At 61.5% G+C, this 20,106-nt stretch overlaps 1 protein-coding gene across 3 annotated transcripts in view; it reads right to left on the reverse strand.

Annotated features, from left to right (window-relative positions):
* Macrod1 (mono-ADP ribosylhydrolase 1) overlaps nt 1-20,106 on the reverse strand; it is a 132,125-nt gene that overhangs the window by 48,971 nt on the left and 63,048 nt on the right. The window lies entirely within an intron of this gene.

Here is a 20,106-nt window from a genome sequence, read left to right on the forward strand (position 1 = left end):
TGGAGACGCGGGGCCACCGGGGGCTCTGCCCACTCGTGGCTCTCACAGGGCTGCTGAGAAGCCAGCCGGGTGTTGTGCTGACCCCTGGGACGGGACTGTCCCCCCCACGAATGCTTCCTGCCATCATATAAACCATGAGTACACCCCCAGACTCACTCTGGGCCCCTCTTCTCCAGTGTCACCCCAAAGACCAGCTACGCCGCACGCGCCGTACCGGCTACCGCCACACGGTGTTCCTCTGAGCTGGGTGGCCCTGGGTGGGAATCTGGGCCATTCTGAGGGGTCCCTGTGCTAGGAATCGAACCCTATAAGCTCTACCTCAGAGTTACATCCCCAGCCCAGGGGTTCCCCCACCCCCGCCAGCTGCTAGCGCGGACAGCCAGCCGGGATGGGAGGAAGGACTGGCCAGGGTGTCTGGGGCCAGCTTGGTAGGGGGCTGAATGTAGGGGTGAAGGCAGCTCAGCGCTGCTTCCTTCCTGCAGACGCGGAGCAGCTTCTTCTCAGCCCGGGGCGCAGGGTGGGGGGCTGGGAGGGTCTCTCTCGAGCAGGTGCAGCTCCTGCCTGACAAGGGGAGGGGGAGCAGTGCCACCTGGCAGGGCCAGGAGCCGCGTCACGCACCTGTCTAGCTCTCCAGGCCAAGAGCGGAAGGACTGCAGCTCCAGGCCAGCATAGGGGGCAAAAATAAAGTGAGACCTTACTTAGTATCTACAGGAACAAACAAAAGGCAGGCACATTGGCACACACCAGTCATTCCAGATATGGCAGGAAATGTAAATAGGGGGATCGTGGTCCAGCCTGGCCAGGGGACCTGCAAGACCGCATCTCAAAAGTAACCAGAACGGGCTGGGAATGTGGCCTAGTGGTCGAGTGCTCGCCTCGTATACATGAAGCCCTGGGTTCGATTCCTTAGCACCACATATGTAGAAAACAGCCAGAAGTGGCGCTGTGGCTCAAGTGGCAGAGTGCTAGCCTTGAGCAAAAGGAAGCCAGGGACAGTGCTCAGGCCCTGAGTTCAAGGCCCCAGGACTGGCAAAAACAACAACAACAACAACAACAACAACAACAAAAACCAGAACAGAAAAGGGCTGAAGACACATCTCAGGCAATAGAGTCTCTCATAGCAAGCACAAAAGCCTGAGCATGAACTCCAGAACAACAAGCCACCAACTACCCAACCCACCCACCCTCCCCGGGGAACCTTGCAGGCCCGGGGTCCTGTCACCTCCCAAGGGGGGAAGACCCCACCCAGGCGGGTCCCTGCCCCCGCCCCCCAGGATGCCCAGAAAGCAGCCGGGCAGGGAGACGGGCCGGTGCTCTGCAGGGCAAACAGGCCCCCGGGGCTCTTTGTACAGACGACAGGGTGACATCTCGAGGCCATCTGTTACTGCCTGAGCTAGAGACCTTGATGTCCAGGGGCCCATGACTCCTTGGAAGGTCAAGGTCAGGAGCGTGGCCTGCAAGGTCACTGTGGTCGCTGCTCTGCAATTCTGTCCACTGATCTGAGACTTTCTCACCAGCAAGCCCATGGCAAAGCCCAGTGGGGGTGGGGGTGGGGGAGAGGTTGGCTGAGCACTGGCTCTGTACTTCGTGCTGTGTGCACAAGCCCAGATAATTCTCAGTGAGCAGCAACGACGCGGACGTTACAGGTGCAGAAAGCCAGGCATGAATGGGTGAAGTCACAGGATTTGACATCAGGCAGTACAACCCCTAAAGGCCGTGGTCTTCCCACCCCGGGCTGCTTTTGTCTCCCTTGTCCAGCGCCTCCGGCCCGGCCGCACCCTGAGCTCAGCCCTCCGGGGACAGCATCCCTCCGCCATCCGTGAGCCGGCTAGTACCGCGCGGTGTAATCTTGTAATACGGGCCTGCGTTCTGTTCAATTGCAAGCCCATTACAGGCCCATTTTCCTAATATATGACACCCTCCCGCAGCCCCCGGTGGCTGCCTTCCTGAGATAGATGGAGGAGTGTTTCCCACGCGTGAAATTATCAATCCTCTCCTCTTTCGGCGACGGGGAGAGAGGGGTGGGCATCGGCGCGGGCACCCTGTTCCCGCAGGCAGGGAGGGCGCCCGCGGCTGGGCGTCTGGGGGAAACCAGCGTGGGGAAGGGGCAGCAGGTGGCCCAGGGCTGCGGGATCCTGCGAGGACACGGGGGGGGGGGGGGGGGCGCGGCGGCACAGCCGCCAGCTGCTGGGTGCAGCGGGCACGGCCCTGTAATTGGGCAGCCTGTTCCCAGATAAGACCCATGACACTCACCAGCTTCCCGCTCCGCGCCGGCTGCGGCCGCTCATTTCCTGCCCCCGCCGCTGCCGCGATGCCAATTACCGCGCCTCCTGCTCGCCAGCGGCGGCTTCTGGGGTGTCATCAGCGGGGCCTGTGTCCTCTCCGGGTGGGAGGGCAGGGAGGGGTCAGCTGGGGGTGGGTAGGCCCGGAGACGGGGCAGCTCCTCACTGGGGTCTGTGCTGAGCGCCTGTCACGGCCCGGGAGGGTGGGGCTGCCGTGTGGCCCCCAGATCACCCTGGGAGGCCCCCACTTTCTCCCTAAATGGGTCTGGCGTTTGCCAAATGGCGGAGGGGCTGGCGAGCGGGCTTGTGAGCAGCCCCGCAGGGCTCTGTCCTCCCATGCCTCTCCCCTCCACGCTTGGCCCTGGGGGAAACTGAGGCTCACACACGGGGTTGGCCACTGCTGGAAGGGCAAGGCAGCTGGTGGCCCTGCCCTTTTTCCATCCCAGAAGGTGGAGGAGGGAGCCAGGGCACAGGGTCTCGGCTGCAGAGCCAGGCATGGAAGGGGTTGAGGCCCAGCCTCAGATTCTGTCTTGCCACTTGACCGGGGGCGGGGGGGGGGGGGCGGGGGGAGAGGGAGGGGAGGAGAGACTGGACAGGGCAAGGTGGGCTCGCTTTCTCTAGGTGGCATTCCAGATCCTTCCAAAGACCCACTGAGTGCTCAGGGTCTCCCAGACCACTCCTGCCTATAAGATACTTCTCTCTCTCTAACGATTGAGTCCGTTTATTAAAACAGTTGACTTAGGCGTCCGCGATGCTCATTTGAACCTCAGCTCCTGGCTTAATACTGATGGAAGTCATCTGTTTAACAACCTCTTGAGACACTTCTCCTTTTATTTGGGGGAAAAGAGAGCACCAAGACTGTGTGACCAGGGAGGCATGTGAGGATCTAGGCAGTGTGGAATCTCGGATGGCTACAAGGCTGGAAAGGCACCAGCCTTCTGTGGTGTGGATGGGGAAACTGAGGCCCAGGCCCTGACAGGTGCCAATCATCTAGCCTCACCTGCAAAGTCAAATCCAGGTCTTCCCTCAGGTCCCATCTAGTCCTTCTCCAGGGAGTCTCAGAGGTTCATTTCGAGGACCCCAAGAGAGCTTGACCTCTACTTAGAGGCGCACACCTAGGTGCTGATTGGTTACCCCTGAAAGAACAAGGAGGTTGTTGCCCTTGAAGCAGAGGGCAAGGGAGGGCTGGGGCCCCTGGGCTGCAGGGCTGGGGGACCCGGTGTGGGCGCCCCGGACACTACTGCAGGGAGGGAAGGGCAGTGCCTGAAGCAAGGGGCCCCCTCCCAGGGGGAGGAGTGGAACAACTCCCCAAGGGGCAACTAACAGACCAATTAAGCTGCCAATAAAAAATTTAATCAAGTAATAATGCACCTTACTTTGTTTAATTAGTGTTCTGTCAAGTGAATGAATATTTAAGGCGCGGGCGGCACTGCCAGCATCTGCCCAGCGGGCAGAGGCCGGGTCCACATTTCAATCGGCCTGACAGGCATTCAGGCCCCCACTAGGAGGCCCCAGAACTGCCGGTGGGAGCTCTCCACCCAGTCGCTCGCCTGTGCCTACACGGGCCTCAGTTTCCTCATCTGTGAAATGGAAGGCAGGGCTCCAGGCCAAATCCAAGGCCACTCCTCTACTAATTCTGTTTCTGGAGCTCTGGAGTCACAGGAGGGTGTGAAAGGCACCTGGAAACTAGGGGGTCTGCATGTGACACCTGCATCTCCCCCCCCCACCCCCCGCAAGCCTCCCACCCTCCCAGCTGCCTGACAACCGGCAGCTCTGAGCCAGCAGGGCAGACCCCTGCCTGGGGAAACCTGGGGTGGGGAGCCCCCCATGAGTGACCTGGAGAGCTGTCTTGGACTTGGACTTTGCTTTCGCCCATCCATCCATCCATCCATTGTGTGTGTGTGTGTCACACACACACACACACAGGCACGGATGTGTGCCTCTGTGCAGGTCCTGGGGCTTGAACTCAGCCGGGGGCAGCCTCTGAAGGTCACTTTTCTCAAGGCTGGCACTCTACCACTTGATCGACCAGCTCCACTTGGGGCGTTGTTTACGTTAATTGGAGATGAGAGTCTCCTGGACTTTCCTGCCCTGGCTGGCTTCAACCCCCACAGGCCTCCTGAGTAGCTAGGATTACAGGCGAGAGCCACCCATTGCCTGGTCCCATTCATTCATTCATTCATTCATTCATTCGTTCATTCATTCATTCATTCACTCACTCACTCACGCAGTGACCTGGTGCCCAGCCTGGTGCGTTTAACGCCAAAAGAAAGAAAACGATGCCGGCTGCTGCTCCTGCCGCCCCCAGGCCGGGTCCCAGAGCGGGCTGGCTGGGCGGGGTGCGGGCCCGGCCTCATTTGCATATTCATGAGCCAGGCGGGCATGCGCACCTCCCTCCCCGCCTCCCGCCGCTCCCCGGGGCTCGGCGTTCAGGGCCCCGGCGTCTCCCCGGACGCACGACCACCCGAGAGCCTCGCGCTGGAAGGACTTTGGTAATTATTTGTTTCAGTTGAGCTGTTTTCAGTCTCGGCTAGGCTGAGTCTTGTAATGAGTATGGATTTGCCAGTAAATAAGTCCCCCGCTTCTAACCCCTGTAATAAATGCATTTGGAGTAATCTGGCGATCACGCGGTGTAATTGCGGGCTGTCAGGGCGGATGGATGCTCCCCGGGCCTCCGCGTCCGCCCTGATCCACGCCGGGGGTGGGGGGGACGGGGGACGGTAGCCCCCAGTCCTCACCCCGCCCCCAGTCCCCGGCCTGCCCCTAGTCCACTCTGCACACACCGCCCCACGCCCGGCCTGCCCCTAGTCCCATATGTACACACCTCCGGGCCCAGCCTGCCCCTAGTCCACTCTGCACACACCGCCCCACGCCCGGCCTGCCCCTAGTCCACTCTGCACACACCGCCCCACGCCCGGCCTGCCCCTAGTCCGCTCTGCACACACCGCCCCACGCCCGGCCTGCCCCTAGTCCGCTCTGCACACACCGCCCCACGCCCGGCCTGCCCCTAGTCCGCTCTGCACACACCGCCCCACGCCCGGCCTGCCCCTAGTCCGCTCTGCACACACCGCCCCACGCCCGGCCTGCCCCTAGTCCGCTCTGCACACACCGCCCCACGCCCGGCCTGCCCCTAGTCCGCTCTGCACACACCGCCCCACGCCCGGCCTGCCCCTAGTCCGCTCTGCACACACCGCCCCACGCCCGGCCTGCCCCTAGTCCGCTCTGCACACACCGCCCCACGCCCGGCCTGCCCCTAGTCCGCTCTGCACACACCGCCCCACGCCCGGCCTGCCCCTAGTCAGCTCTGCACACACCGCCCCATGCCCGGCCTGCCCCTAGTCAGCTCTGCACACACTGTCCCGGCCTGGCTCAGGGTTCCGGGCTGTGCACCACTCCTCCTTTGTGGGTTGTGCTGTCTGTAGCTGGCTCTTTGTGATTTTAAATGCTTCTCCTTGGGGTGCAACAAGTTCCAACTTTAATTTCCAGGGGATCAAATCAGATGATCTTGAACTTGGTTGTCCCCCCCACTCCACACACGGACAAACAGAGACACACAGAGGCATCTGTTGGCCACTCTTACACAGATGCCCACGACTTTGGACAAGCCTCTGCCTGGCTTGCTTTTGCTTCCTCTCTGCCACAGTGATGCCCACTTACCTAGCTGTGCCCCAATGCCTCCCCCTCCCCGAAGCCTGCCTGGACTTCTCCTGAGATGACCACGGTTGTCTTTTTACACAGACACCTGCCTGGTCAGTGCTATCACTTTCCACAGGCGCCTACCTGGCCCTGAGCCACTGTGAGGGCTGCCCCTCCCCACCCCTCCTCCCAGTGACACCTGCACCCCGCTCCATGACTCTGTGATCAGCCTTGCCTGCCTCCCAGACAAGGCCCCGAACTCGTGAGCTGGTTTGGTTTATTCAGAGGCCCTCCCGGGTCTGAGGGTCTTAGCTCTGCCCTCACCCTGGGACTCACTAGGAATAGGAATGTGGACGAGAGGGCAGGGAATGGGGAGCACTGACGGACACATCACAGATCTCAGCCAGGTCCCCTGCCCTTGGTGACACCCAAGCTGGGGTGGATGTGAGGCTTGTGTACCCTTGGGTGTGGGCATGGGGCGTGTGTACCTGGTGTGGTGCGTTGGTCAGGTGAGTTGGTACCTCGGAGGTGTCTGCAGCGTGGTGTGCGAGACGTGGGAGTATTTCGGTGGGGCGTCATCCCAGGTAGGGGTGAGTTCCCACACCAGCTCAGCTCTGAAGTTAGGTCTCTTAGAAAACCAGAGTGCGTGGGCTCTCAAGGGCTGGGTCTCCTCCTGTGGCCTGACCGAGGCTGGGTGGGTGGGGGCTTCGTGGGGTACTGGTAGCTGGACAGCTGGGGGCTGGAGGGTCAGCTATACAGCGGGAGATTTCATTGTTACATCTCTGTACTTGCATTTTTTTCTGATGTTGGTACTGGGGCTTGAACTCAGGGTCTGGGCGCTGTCCCTGAGGGTTTGTTGTTGTTGTTGTTGTTTTGCTCAAGGCTGACACTACCACTTGGGCCACAGCTCTTCTTCCAGCTTTTTGGTGGTTAATTGGAGATGAGAGTCTCGTGTGGACTTTCCTTCCCTGGGCTGGCTCTGAACTGCGATCTTCAGGTCTCAGCCTCCTGAGTAGCTAGGAGGGTAGGTGCGAGCCGCCCGTGCCCAGCGCTGCTGCTTTTCTCAAGGAGTCGGGGGTGGGGGCAGGGCACCCTGGCAAAGCCCAGTGGCCCCGAAACCAGCTGCCGCCTGCGGCCCTCCGCTCCTGAAAGCCTGTGTGGGGAGTGAGGTTAAGGGTGCCGCGGCTGCGTGCTGGGGGGGGGGGGTAGGCAGGAGCCGGGTATCCAGGGGTGGCAGGGAACATGCCAACGTGTGGGGGAACCAGCCCCCCCCTCCCGGGGCCGCCATGCCAGTCCTCGCCGGCTGTCAGCCAGCAATCATGTTTAATAAAGGCCCCAAATTAGACAGCCGAACATGAGCACCTTCGGTCTAACAATGCAATTAGCACAGACAATGCCTCCCGCTTCCTCCCGGGCCCGAGAAGGGGGCCGAGCCGAGCAGGCCCTCCCCAGCGAGCTGCGCGGAGAGGTCTGCAGAGGAGCGGTGAAAGCGGGAGAGGTGACAATGAATTGCATCACGAGGGTTGTCAGGCAGCGCGGAGAGACCGCATCCCGGCGGGCTGGCCGGGGAGGGCAGCTCCCGCGCAGACCCAGGGCCCCTCTCGCCTCTGCTTCCCCGGGTCCCTCTCTCTGCATCTTTTTTTTTCCCCCCTCTTCTGCTGAGGACAGACGCTGGCTGGATTTACATGAATAAAACATTACCAAAGGGGGAAAATTCCCAAACTGCGCAGCCCGGGGTCGGGGACAGAAAGCCGCCGAGCCCCACTGCAGACTCCTCCGTTCTCCCACAGAGGCGCCGGCCGCCCGTGGGGTGCTTGCGGGGCTCCAGGCAGGCTGACCCCCCGGGCGTACCGCCTCCCGAGGCCTGCCTGCTGGCGGACGCGGGCCTGGCTTCCCTCCGCTCCTCTCCTAAACGCCGCAGCATGCGGAGCGCCAGGTCCCAGGCAAGGCCTTCAACAGCAGGGCACAGGAAGGGCTTCTTCCAGGGTCCCCCCCCCCCCACGCTGTTTTCTTCCCCCCCAGGGGCCCCAGCGGAAGCCAGGCCTGGCAAAGCCTGGCAGAGGAGAGATGCCAGCCAAGGCCTCAGGCACCGAGGCCGACCTCCACAAGGACCTTGAGCGTTCGTCCACCTGCCGAGTGCTTCGCAGCCTGCCTGGGCTGACCCGGCGGGCAGGGCCCCTGTGCTGATGCCCAGGGGGGCGCGGGAGGCAGGCCGGACGCAGGGCGGTGGCTGGGGGGCGTGCTGGGGGCTTGAGCTGCAGGAAGGAGCCTGGGCCGGGCGCCAGAGCCGGGCAGAGGAGGCTGGGAGAAGACAAGAACTGCACCCTAAGGACGGCCCCCTGGCCTTCGGGGGCTGGGCACGGGAGAGATCACACAGAGCCTGTAAGGTCCACCCTGGAGGGCTCCAAGCAGAACCCCCCCAACCACCTCCCCCCCCCACCTCCCCTCACCTGGCCACGCCTCCCCTCACCTGGCCACGCCTCCCCTCGCCTGGCCACGCCTCCCCTCTTCCCCCCACCCCTCCCCCGCCCCTGCTCCAGGACCTCAGAGAGACCACATCCTCCACCATGAAGGGGGGGAGCGGGGGCGGGGGCGGGCACAGTGCAAGTTCACCCACAACCAAGTGCGCGGAGGCGACTCCCAAGGAGAACTTGCTGGGAGAGGGGTCTTCCTGTGGCTCTGGAGGAGTGAGTAGCTTGCCAAGTGGCTAGAAAGACAGGTAAATAGCCGGGCGCTGGTGGCCCAAGCTTGTGCATCTTAACTACGCAGGAGTAGTTCGGTGGATCTGAGGATCGAGGTTCAAAGCCAGCCCAGGCAGGAAAGCCCATGAAACTCTTTATCTCCAATTACACAACCAAAAGCCAGAAGGAGAGCCGTGGCTCAAGGCACAGCACCCAAGCCATAAGTTCAAGCCCCAGTACTGGCACATGCACACGCACGCACGCACACACACACACACACACACCCCTTAAGTAACCACTCTCCTTAGACGTTTGCTCTGGGTGGAAAGGAGATTGGAGGCTGACTTGCTGCCTTCCTAGCACTCCAGTACTGTGACCCCCTGAATAATGGATCTCCCGAGAACCCCCTTTTCCAGAGGGGTGAGATATTCCCTGCCAAGTGTATGGCTTGAGGGGCGACGCCAGTATGCAGCCCCAGAACTCATATCTGTCCACGGCACGGTATGCCCCCCCCCCGTACTGGAGAGTCCCCCGCAACCCTCACCCCGCTCCCTGATTGGGGGGCGTTGCTGGGGAGGAGAGGTGAGGTATCCCTGGCTCCCGATGACAGACAACAGGAAACGTGGGCCATCTCGCAGAGCTAAACGGCTTCCTGGAGATCAGGAGGCACGAGGAAGAGGTAAACTGAGGCCCAGCGGGATGGGCGTCCCCATTTCCTCATAGGCGCGGGTATGGGTAGGAGACCAGAGAAGCTCCTAGGAGACAGATTGGAGCCTGGGCCGAGAGGGGAGGGGCGGGGAGGGGGGAGGGGGAGGGAGGGAGGGAAGGAGGGAGGGAGGGGACGTAAGCCTCCTCCCCTCTGCTCGGTCTCCAGAGGATGGTGAGGGGGGAATCCATTATCGGGCAAAATAGCAGCTGCTGACGTGAAAATGAAATATAGATTCAATACCTGCGCCTTTCAGCTCACAAATCATGCCCCCGGCCCAGGTGATAGCCAGCGCAGATGCCAGCTCTGACAATGGAAGGGAAGAGACAGCCGGGGACGGGGGACCGGGGGGACCGGGGGGACCGGGGGACGGGCCTCACACGTGGCTCCCCGGTGCGGAGAGCGGGGCGCGGGCTGGGCCTCTCTGCGGCCCCTGGTGGGGGAGGCGTCCCTGAGCCAGGCGGCTGGGGCGGGGGCGTCCAGGGGAGGGCAGCCCCCCACTTGCGATGTGGGGGTGGCTCCTGGGGCAGGCGTCGGTGTCCCCGCGGGCCTCCAGCCGGCCGTCGGTGTAACTTTTACGAGTGGGCTGGCGGTGAACTCATCCCGAACCGCCGCACTCTGGGGCCCTGACGACTAATTTAATTTAAAACAGCCTCGCCATAAAGCAGCTCGGGACGGGAAAAACCACCGAGTCTTGGGGGTTATTTAACAAATTGCCTGGCAGATAAATACATGAAAATGATTCTCAAACTGGAGTCGTACGAAGTTGAAGGAAAATTAAGAAAGCCGAATCAAAATGTAAATTACTGGCGCTGAGAGACAGCTGGGAGTCACCATGGTGGGGGGGAGGTGGGGGGGGCCGTTGGCAAGGCGCCTGCCTGCCCTCAGTGAGGGGACGCTCTACCCCTTCAGTCCAGGCCCAGTCAGCAGCACCCTCGTGTCCCTGCCTCCTTTCTCCCCCGGGGACACGGCCACCTTCCTACCTCCCAGCCCCCAGCTGCTGGCATCCCTGCTTTGGGCCCAGCTCTCAGCATGCCATGGTCGTTGTGAAATAAAGGGGGTACCGTGCCCCCCCCGGGGGGCAGGAGAGAATAAAGGGGGCTTCACAAGGAGACCTGGCACAGACTGGAGCCCTCAGGTGTCTGGGGGTGACAGGGGTTACCACACGCTCACCACTGGGGGGGGGTGGATCTTGCAATCCCGCACACCGGCAGGGCTGGTGCTCCCGTCAAGCGAGGCCCGCGAGGCCCGGGTGCCCAGCCCGGGGGGGGGGGGTGCCCCTTGTGCTCCTAGGGCGCCCTTCTGGGCCAGCCTCCGGGCTTTGCTCGAAAGCAGTCACTCGGCCCCCTGTCCCCAACCTCAGCCAGGCTGGTGGGGACGTGCCAGCCAGCCAGCCAGCCAGTCGTGGGGACATTATCTGGAGCTGCCTCGCCTGATAGCGCCGCGTGCTAATCAGCCGCGGAGAGGGAAGGAGAGGGCGTCCCCGGGGAGCCCGGACGGCTGGGGGAGGGGCGGCTCTGCACAAGGGCAGAGCCAGCCGCTGTGTGTGTGTGTGTGTGTGTGTGTGTGTGTGTATACGTGCATGGTGGACGTTGTCACCTAGAACCACAATCCTATCTGACACCCGAGACAGCTCCCAACCCAGAGCATGAGGGGCTGCCAGGCCTGGTGGCACCGGCTGTCAGCTGTCAGCGCCTGGTGGGGGGGGGCGGGAACCCCGGGGGTTCTCAGCGGGGGACGAATGGAGCCAGCCCCCTCCCCCTCCCCTAGTCTGGGCCCCCAGAGGGGGGCTTCCCGCCCGCTGGTCCTGGGCTGGGGGGCTTTGTCCCCTAAGCCAGGCCCCAGGTGGGGAGCTGGGGTTGGGGCTGGCGCCGGCCGTGACCTGACCCCATCCCCGCACACGGAGCTGTCCTGTGGGGCGGAGGCAGGGTGACACCCGCGGGCCGGCGGGGGGGGGGGGGGTGCGGGGATCCACGCCTCTGAGGTTTCCCCAGGAAACCACGCCTGCCTGGGGCTGCGGCCGGCCAGAGACTCAGCAACAGGCTTCTTATCGACAGTCATTAAGTCGTTAGCAAGTGGTGGAGGGAGGGAAACAATCACCGGCGGCGGGGAGGATTTATCCTGGGAGTCATCCGGGCCTCGGCGCCCGAGGGCACGTGCCGCCTGCCCCCCCCCATCGATCGATGCCCCCTCGTGGGGGGGGCTGGGAACTGGGGGGCTGCAGTGGGGGAGGGGAGAGGCCTGAGGGGGGCGCTGTTGGCACCCAGAGATGGAGGCCTTGTACTGAGGGTGGCAGAGGCGGGTGGCGGGTGCCCACCGCCCCGCGTGGGGTGTCAGAGACGGCGTGGGGGCGGGAGAGGAGCCTCAGCCGTCAGGGCCGCGGAGACCGCAAGCTTCTGGCTTTTCTGTTTATTTCCTCTGCTGCAAGATGGAGTGGGCAACACCGCCCCAGCAGGACCTGGGCGGGAGGCGCGTGCGGGAAGTGTTAGGGAAACGATAAAATGCCAAACAAACAGGGGGTTTGGGGAGCGCGCGCGTGTTCCCGCGTTCCCGCGGCAGGCAGGCCTCCGGAGAGAGCAGGGAGCAGGTCAGGCGGGATCCAGCTTCCGCAGCAGCATAACCGACGCACCTGTGCGGGGGCCCCCGTGCGGGGAGAGGGGGCTCCCAGCAGACCGGGCCGATTTAACAGGACTTTGAAAAATAAAAACAGGTAAAACAGCCAGACCGTTGCCGTTCCCTCCTGCTGCAGTAAAAATGGATTTATTTGTTCGTGGAATGAAATTTAATAACTTCGGGGGGAGATGAGGCGTGAACGCTAATAGTTTTTGGTGGGGTTCTTTTTTGTTTTGTTTTTGCTCTTTCTCGTTTTTGGAAGTGGGGAGAGGAGGGACGGCGGGGGAAGGGGCGGGCTCCGGCTCCCCCCCACCCCCACCCCCCGGGGAGGGAAGGAGTGGACCACAGGACGGCCACAGTCCTGAGCCCGTCACGGCCCACGGGTTGGCCATCTGCCTGTCTCCTCTCTCCTGTGAACCAGGGGGTCCGGCAGGCCCTTTGCCCCGGGGGGGGGGGGGGGACATCACTGGGTGCCTTTCTGCTCTGTCAAGATTCTGTTCAAGTATGGAGGTTTCTCAAAAAGCTCAATATAGACCTACCCTATGACCCAGCCATACCACTCCTAGGCATCTATCCTAAACAGCAAAATCCAAGATATCAAAAAGGCATTTGTACTACCATGTTTATCGCGGCACAATTCACAATAGCTAAAATATGGAAACAACCCAGATGCCCCTCCACAGACGAATGGATCCAAAAAATATGGTACTTATACACAATGGAATACTACATAGCGATTAGGAATGGTGAAATATTGTTATTTGCAGGGAAATGGTCGGAACTCGAACAAATAATGTTGAGTGAGACAAGCCTAGAACACAGAAAACAAAGGGGCATGATCTCCCTGATATATGACTGTTAACAAAGGGAGACGGAGAGACAGTAGAGACCAAGTCTGTGAATACTGTATATGTTCTTGATACATTGTATATTGCATATATGTCAACCTGACCTAGACAAGGGATAGAAAAACAGGTTGTAAGATATCATAAGAAATGTACACACTGCCCTACTATGTAACTGCACCCTCTTTGCACAACACCTTGTAAAAAAATTTATGTCCAATTAATAAAAAAAAAAAAAAAAAAAAAAAAAAGTCTTGACCTGGAGAGCTGGGGATATGGCCTAGTGGCAAGAGTGCTTGCCTCGAATACATGAGGGTTCAATTCTCCAGCACCACATATACAGAAAATGGCCAGAAGTGGTGCTGTGGCTCAAGTTGTACAGTGCTAGCCTTGAGCAAAAAGAAGCCAGTGATAGTGCTCAGGCCCTGAGTCCAAGGCCCAGGACCGACCAAAAAAAAAAGTCTTGACCTGGCTGGGAATGTGGCTTAGTGGTAGAGTGCTTGCCTAGCTTGCATGAAGTCCTGGGTTCTATTCCTCAGTACCACATAAACAGAAAAGGCCGGAAGTGGCTCTGTGGCTCTAGTGGTAGAGAGCTAGCCTTGAGCTGAAGAGCTCAGGGACAGTACCCAGGCCCAGAGTTGAAGCCCCATGACCATCAAAATAAAGTCTTGACTTCTCATCCTAGATTCAAAGATTCAAAACACCTATGTGATTGATACCTAGTGAATCTGCTAACCTCTTCTGTGGCTAATCTTTTCATGATTTATAGTAGTCAGAGCCAGGCGGCTTATGGCTTGCCCTTGGGCTTAGCCTGTCTGTGCCTCTATTTCTCCATCTGTAAGTGGAGATAAGAATATTGTGATGAGGGTTGGGAATATGGCCTAGTGGTAAAGTGCTCACCGCATATACATGAAGCCCTGGGTTCAATTCCTCAGCACCACATAAATAGAAAAAGCCGGAAGTAGCACTGTGGCTCAAGTGGTAAAGTGCTATCCTTGAGTAAAAAGAAGCCAGGGACAGTACTCAGGCCCTGAGTTCAAGCCCCAGGACTGACAAAACAAAACAAAACAAAACAAAAAAAAAAAAAAAAAGATTCTGTTCAGCCTGAAGCCAGTGGCGGATGGCTGCGATCCTAGCTGCTGCGTGGGAGGCTGGGAGCTGAGGGCGGCAGTTCAAAGCCAGTCAGGTGCAGAAGAGTCCGTGGGACTTTTTCAATCTCCAAATGAACCGCCAGAAAAGTAGGCAGTGAAGCCGTGACTCAAGAGGGAGAGTGCCGGTCTTGAGTAAACAAGCTAAGGGGCAGTGCCCAGGCCCTGAGTTCAAGCCCCACTACCAGCGTGCACACACACACACACACACACACACACACACTTCTAACCACCCTTCAGAGCTCCCTCCAAAAGAGTTCTGCAAGGCTCCCTGCCAGCCCCCCCCCCCAGCCCTCTCTCAGGGAATGACATCCATTCCACCGAGCGAGTGACTGTCATGGATGGAGCCTGGGGTCTCCCTGTCCCCGGACTCGGTGTGGCTGAGACCCGGGGCCAGGGCGGAGCAGAGTGGCCGAGGAGAAACTTCTCTTCGTCGCTGCTTCTGCACCGAGCCACACCAGTGTCTCACTAGCAGGGCTGCCCGGGCCACAAGTGGCGTCAGCTCGCCTCTCTGGGCGAGCACGGGGGGATCTGTGTGGTGGGGAGAGGCCGGGGTCGGGGCCTGAGGGGCCCCAGGTCTGCGGCGGAGCGAGGACTCCAGGTCCGGCCGGCGGCCTGAGCCGAAGGGACGGGCGGCGTGGGAGCTGCTCGGCGGGTCGATAGCAAAGCAAACGCACTATTGACCGCGGCCGGCGCACTAAATCCTCCCGGCAGACAAGATGATGCGGGGCCCCAATCGAATCTCCGGACCCGTACCGCCGCCTGCCCTGCCCGGGGAGCCGGAGGAGGGGGAGCGAGCGCCGGGGAAGGGCCGGAGCAGGGGCTGCGCCCGCCCCTGTGAGGGAGCCCCCCCCCCCCCCGCAGGTGCTACGCTCTGCTGCTCCTTGCTGGGCGCCTGGCAGGCAGTGGGAGCCAGAAGGCAGGGATCCCAGAAGCCAAACTGAGGGCCAGCTGATCCAGTCTTTTACTTAAAAAATTTTAAAATAATTACACAACATTAGATAAATATAAAAAAAAAGATACACGTGGCATCTGTGGGTGGTGAAGCGCATCGACCGGCACATCGAGGCCCGGGACCCCGCCACGCTAGCAGAGCGCCGTGGCCCTGGCTGCTCTGCACCCGCCGGTGTGGGGTGCGCACACTGGGGGTCGGCGCACCCCCCCCGGCCCTCGCTGCAGGTGCAGATTCCGGGGTGCACTGAGACAGCGGTGCTCTCGAATGGGGGGGTGCACAGGGGCGATCCTGGGTCCTCCCTGACTGGCATGGCGGCTCTGTCCCCCGTGTGGCTCACAAGTCTCTTGGGACAGCGTTTCAGGGGTTCAGAGGGCCGGGAGAGGGGGCAGCCTCACCCCTTCCAGCGAGAGGCAGGGCCACGTCTGTGCTCCCCAGAGCTCGCAGCCCCTCGCCCCTGCTCAGGAGGCCTGGGGTGGGCTGAGAGTCCCACCACGAGCCTCTGGGGGCCACGGGGCACCAGGCATAGCCCCCCCCCCGCATCTTCCTGCCTTGGTGGGGAATCCAGCTGTGGCCCATGCACTGTTACCCGGCCCTTGTCCTGGGCAGACCCCCCCACCCCCCATTACCACACCCCCATCCTCCTGAGGCAGCCAGGCCAGAGGCGGGGGCTGGGAGATCTGTCTTCCCCCGCCCCCTCCCCCCCCCGCCACTTTTGCCTGTCTGGCCTCCCAGCTGGCTTTGCCACTGTCTTGCCCGGAGCCTCACCTTGGCACCCCTAAGACGGACAGAATGGAGCTGGGAGGTTTTGGAAGCATTAGCTGAGGTCGTATGTGGCACTTATTAATTAACTTATTAATTCACAATTAGTGCCAGTCGCCTGCCGGGCTGCGGCCGCCTGCCCTGGCCCAGGTACAGGAGGTGCGGGCGGCGACGGCGGGCGCCAGGCGCCCGGGCCTCGTCGGGCGGCGTGCAAGGCCGTGCACACGCCCGCTGCAGCTGGCCTCCCAGACACGCTCGGCGGGGCGGCAACACCAGGCTTCCCGCACCCCACCACCACCACCAGGAAACACGAAGCCATAAAGCCCTCGGGGTCCTGAGTCTGCCCCCCCCCCCCCCGCCCCAGGCTGTGGCCGGCTGCCATTCTGGCCCCTTGGGATGCCCCAGAGGCCCAGGCCCGAGGGGTGGGGGGGCCTGGCCAGCCCCCCCCCATCCCCAGTGTTCCTCACCAGGTGGTCGGCAGCCCAGGAGGTGGGTGCCAGTACCCTGCCTTCCTCCCAAAGGGAGAGTGATGCTGGTTTAGGGGAAACTGAGGCACGGGGAAAGCCAGGGCTCCCACAGGGTCCCAGAATCCAAGTTGTGGGGCTCTTGTCTCCACAAGGGGAGAGGTTCGTGAGGGAGGCGCCTCTCTTCTGTCTGGTGAACTCCTAGGCGCCCGTCAAGGCCCCAGCTCGGAGGGGATTTCGGTTTCTATGTCTCGTCACTCCCTGAACATCACCCCCAGCTCAGGGCTTGAATTCGAGGCCTGGCCTCACTCCCTTCACTTTCTTTTTGCTCGAGGCTGGAGCTCTACCACTGGACGCACATCTCCACTTTCGGCATGTTGGTGGTTATTTGGAAGTCTCCCAGATTCCCCTGCCTAGTCTGGCTTCAAACCACGATCCTTAGCTCTCAGCCTCCTGAGCGGCTAGGAGGGCGGGCGCTGGCAGGCTCGTTAGATTTCACATGGAAATACCAGAGGCCCAACTCCTGGGTTAGAATTTCAGGTTAGAAACCCACGGTTTTTGCAGTGTAAGTATACCTGGTGCGAGATTTGAGACAAGCCGGTGCTGAAAACACGACTTGGTCTACAACGTGCATTTGAGGGGGTGTCTGTATCGTCTGTGGCGGGAGGAGTAGGAAGGGCCGGGAGGGGTGAAGGCCGGGCTGGGATGTACAGCCGGGGAAACTGAGGCCCGGAGCAGCTAGGAGCTTCTCACTGGCAGAGCTGGCGTGGGCCCTCCCCCTCCTCCTGTCAGTCACCCACACCCAGGTCTGGTGCCGCCGCCCCCCCCACTTCCCTTCCGCTCCCCAAGGCTCCCCCCGGCCCCCCCCCCCCGCCCTGCTCATTGCCTCAGCTTGGGGCTAAGACTTCCTCACGTGGAGTGAATTTTCACAGCTGGGTTATCACCTCCTAAAAATAGGGCTGAGTGATGGATGGGAGCTGTCGCCAGGCCCCGGAGCTGCGCGGAGCTGCGGGAGGATGGGGGTAGGGCGGAGTGCGGGCCCCCAGACCCCAGCCCGGAGCCCCCCTGCCCGACACCCTTGGCCTCCAGGCCCGCCTGGGTCAGCAGCGGCTCGGTGCCTGCAGTTCTCAGGGCTGGCCTGTGGGAGGCGCTGCGGAGGCAGGCACCACGGGCCACAGGGACGTAGCCATTCACCTGCCCCCCCACCTCAGGGGGCCCCAGAGGCTTCGTGAAGGCGTGTGTGTGTGTGTGTGTGTGTGTGTGTGTGTGTATGTGTGTGTGTGTGTGTGTGTGTGAGTGCAGGAGGCCCCGTCCCAGGCCCACGACCTGTTCTCTACTCCCCAACTTCCTTTGTGTTTAAGGCCCCGGGTCCAGGGGCTGAGGGGGCTTTGTAGAAATCTTCATGCTGCGGGTGACAAGTGGGGTACAAAGGTGGGCTCCCTCCTCCTGCCGTGTGTGCGTGTGTAACACACACACACACTGACCGGTTCACACCGACGCACACAGCTGCAGGCAGCCGCCCTGGACCCTGGCCCTCCAGCGCAGGTGTCTGGGGTCACCGTCACCACAGGCCGCCCGCCTGGGGCTGACCCGGCAGGGGGAGGACCCCCACGCTGTGGGTGCTCTGGGCTTCCGCCTGCCGTGGAGGCCACCCAGCAGGTGCCTCCCTCGGACTTGAGAGGCCTCCTGGAGGGGGGCGGGGGGCCCTCAGATGCTCTGTGGCCTGAAGCCAGATGACCTCCAGAGGCCTGTGCGCCCCCCCCCCCAGTGGGGACAGGGAAGTGGGGTGCTCAGTGAGTGGCCAACCCCTGCATGGTCCCTGGAGGGGGCGCCTGCCTGTGCCGGGCGCAGCTCCCACCCTGCTGCCTGGCCCGGCGCCCCCCACGGCCCAGAGCCCTGCCTGACTTCAGGCCCAGCTCCAGCCGCTTGGCTATAGCTGTGTGGCCGCTTTCGGGGCGCGGCGGCTGCAGAATTACAATATTAAATGCAGCTGCACCGAACATGGCCTCAATCCAATTATGCCAGGAAACAAGAGCAGCCGCTTAGGCTAATCTGGTTATTCCGCCCCGGCTGCCTCCCCTTGCAGCCTCGGCTTGGCGGGGGGGGGGGGGGGGGGGGGAGACACCCAGGGGAGATGCTGTCTGGGTGGGCAGAGCCCAGTCATGAGCCCCATCAGGGGCCTGGGAGCCACAGGGCTGACCACCCCTCTCTGAAGACAGCCATAGTCCTATAGGCAGGGAAGACCTTCTTCTTCATCCTGCTGGTCTACAGAACCTCAGCCGGCGGGGGGCGGAAGGGGGGGTTGGGGCTGGCCTGGTGCGCACAGATCCAGCCAGAGAGCAGGACTCTGCTCCGGAGGCTCTCCGTGTTGGGGGGGCAAGTGAAGCACAGGATCAGTGACTGAGGAGGGAGGGGTGACTTGGGGAGAGGCCAGTGTGAGAAGGGGAAGGCAGTTTCCACAAAGAAAAGCCAGCCAGGTGCCAGTGGCTCAGGCCTGTCGTCCTAGCTACTCAGAAGCCTGAGATCTGAGGATGGCGGTTTGAAGCCAGCCCAGACAGGAAAGTCCATGAGACTCTGATCTCCAACTAACCACCAGAAAACCACAAGTGGAGCTGTGGCTCAAGCAGTAGAGCATTAACCTACAGTGAAAAAGCTCAAAGCTCAGGGAGCCAGGCGCTGGTGGCTCACAGATGTAATTCTAGCTCCTCAGGAGGCTGAGATCTGAGGATCACTGTTCAAAGCCAGCCTGGCGGGCCAGGAATATGGCCTAGTGGTAAAGGGCTCACATTGTATACATGAAGCCCTGGGTTCGATTCCTCAGCACCACTTATATAGAGAAAGCCAGAAGTGGCACTGTGGCTCAAGTGGTAGAGTGCTAGCCTTGAGCAAAAAGAAGCCAGGGACAGTGCTCAGGCCCTGAGTTCAAGCCCTGGGACTGACAAAAAAAAAAAAGAGAGAGAGAAAAAATAAAAAGCTCAGAGATTGTCTAGGTCCTGAATTCAAGCTGTAGTACATTGTGCACGTACATGCACACGCAGGCACGCACACACACACACTGAGTGTAGAACTCAGTGGTTTTCTGTGCTTGCACAGTGTTCCTGTCTAATGTGGGAACATTTCCCTCACCCCAGGAAGGCACCTCAGGCTTGTTCTCTGTGAAGTGGGGACGAGCCACAGGCAGGGGAGGTGTTGACTAGAAGGCGCCCCTCCAGGCGGTGAGGCAGGCAGGGAGCCCCCGTCGAGGGAGGGCAGCACTTACAGTGCAGGAGCGAGGCCCTGGCTCGCGCAGTTCTGTAGGGGTCCCTTCCCGCGCGTCCATTTCACAGACCCGGGTTACTGAGGAAGCCGGGCTCCGGCGCAGGGCAGGGAGGCAGGAAATGGCGTGCGGAGGCTCGGCGCGGCCTCCCAGGGTCCCCGCTCAGACCCCAGTGGCACCCCGTGTTAGAGGGACGGGCCAGCTGGCCATCTGCCGGCCCTGCTCCTGGGACTAGGGACCCTCCGGGGAGCCCCCCCGCCCCCCCCCCCCCCCCCCCGCCGTTCCCCTCAAGTCCTCACAGTTGCAATTCCAGGATATTATGAGTGGCGGCGCTGTACCCTCCTCCACTGTCCTCCTGGGACTATCCTTCCTAATTATTTAAATTGATCGCCGCGAATCACTTCATCCTACCCAACCATGGGTACGGTGGGCATGGTTACAGCAGGGGGCTGTGACGTGGGCAGGCAGTCCCCATTTGGGGATCGGCCGTGTGGCACCCCGATCTCAGGGTCGCGGCTGAACAGGACCCGGCCGCGTCTCCCCCAGCTGCCCCCACCAGCTTGAGGTAGAGCCGGGCTTGGCAGCATTCTGCACCCCGCCGGCCTCTGGGGCTCCCCAGAGCTGCCTTCCACCTGCCAGCTTCTAAACAGACGCTCCGTCCCCACAGCTGAGTCAATAAAGCAGCCACACGCGGAGCACAGGCAGCGGGGGCTCGGTTCCCAGGACAGGGTTGGAAGTGTGTGCGGGGGGGGGGGGGCTGG

The sequence above is a fragment of the Perognathus longimembris genome, chromosome 13, assembly GCF_023159225.1.
Source record: "Perognathus longimembris pacificus isolate PPM17 chromosome 13, ASM2315922v1, whole genome shotgun sequence".
Classification (NCBI taxonomy): Eukaryota; Metazoa; Chordata; class Mammalia; order Rodentia; family Heteromyidae; genus Perognathus; species Perognathus longimembris.